Source organism: Erythranthe guttata, chromosome 11, assembly GCF_056151865.1.
Source record: "Erythranthe guttata isolate IM_541 chromosome 11, IM_541, whole genome shotgun sequence".
NCBI classification, from domain to species: Eukaryota; Viridiplantae; Streptophyta; class Magnoliopsida; order Lamiales; family Phrymaceae; genus Erythranthe; species Erythranthe guttata.
In genome coordinates, this window is record NC_142543.1 from 14,140,807 (window position 1) to 14,142,500 (window position 1,694).

Below are 1,694 nucleotides of genomic sequence, written 5' to 3' on the forward strand. Positions count from 1 at the left end.
AATTACAAGATAGTGATTACACTCAAGCTCTCAACAGTTATTTCACCTAAGCTGTTTAAACGCTCCCCTATGTACACCTCACTGTTTCTCTCTTGTTACCCAACCCCAAATCTCACAAAACCTGTGAAGATTTCCTTCTTGCTTTCCTTCTGGCTTATTCATTTGTTCTTGAGTTTCCTCTATTTCCAGCCCTTCACGCCTTATCCCCTTGACGAGACTTGGCCGCCCAGCCTCTCCTCCAAGTGTTATATGGAGTTAACTCTAGCATAAAGCAACTTGGTCCCCAATCAAACCACTGTGACCTGGACATGTGTCTTATCTCTATATTGCTATCTCAATTCCTCTTTGCTTTCTTCGTTCTGTATTAGTTTCTCAGCACGTTAGCAACACGATTGTTCTATTCTAATTTCCGAGTAATGATAATCCAAAGAAGATAACATCGCAGGCCATATATGAAGAAAAGGAATTTGTTTTTAAATATGTTATTCTTGTTTTGAGTTGACGAAAAATTAACAATTCTATTTTTATTGTAGGTGAATTGTCGCACAATTCAATAGGTCAGAATTTGAGTTATGTTTCGGACCTGATAATGTCCGAATTTCAGAAAGTGTAAAATATAAAAGTTGTAGGAATTTCTGTTGTCTATTTGTAACATCTACAATATCTGAAATCAGATCACAAACAGGAGAGATACACTCCAATTACTCAGCCGTGCTAGAGCTACTCCTTGTGCGCATTTTTTGGATGGACATTAAGTTTTAAAAACAAAAGTGACGATTATAGGCCTAGAGCCTAGATTTAAGAAGAGATTAGAAATCTCGATTGAATATATTAGACATTAAGTATAAATGATAAGACTCTTGAAAATTTGAGTTAATGGGTATTCCCATTTATACATGGTACTATTTGTTTCATGCTTAAGTACCAATTATAAATGCTTGAGGCCTAAATCGAGTACATAAATTCAAGGTATAAAACTCAAACCTTGATATATGAGTAGTATATAAGTACTCGAATGAATTGCTCACTTTGTGTTTCAACGATATGAGAAATATCACAAAGTTTGAAATTATTTATAGTCGATAGTTCAAGAACAAACGTAACTATGAGTTATGGATCATTGAAGTTGAAGATCCGTCTATGTGTTTTATAAATACAAGCCAAATATTTCATAATGAAATGTGTGTAGAAGACAACGAGCAAAATATTATTATTTTATTTTCAAGAAACGAGTAAATAACTTGGGGTATGTGTCTTGTGAACACATACGTATAAGTAACATAAAATAAAGTTACTAATGGAGATATATGGGATAAAATATTAACTAAGATTGTTACTTGAAATGCTACTGCATTAGCAATATTTTGGATGTATATATATCATGATCAAGAAGTAGCTATATAAAAACTCAGGTTGCACTCGTAATAGGAAAAACAAGAAAATTTGATAGCATGTCGTACTATAATACGAGTTGTGAGCTATAACTGAAATAATACAAAGCTCGTTCTATTGTTGTTATTCTTTGACAGTGAAAACAATAAAATATTTCAAGAGATATCTTAAATAGATATCACGGTGCTTATTGCATTACAAATTTATCTCATTATTAGAGGTAAAGAGATAGTGACAAGTATGAAAATGATTGGTCATATATCCATTTTACGATAAAGCATGTTGATAAGCTTTATGAAGCA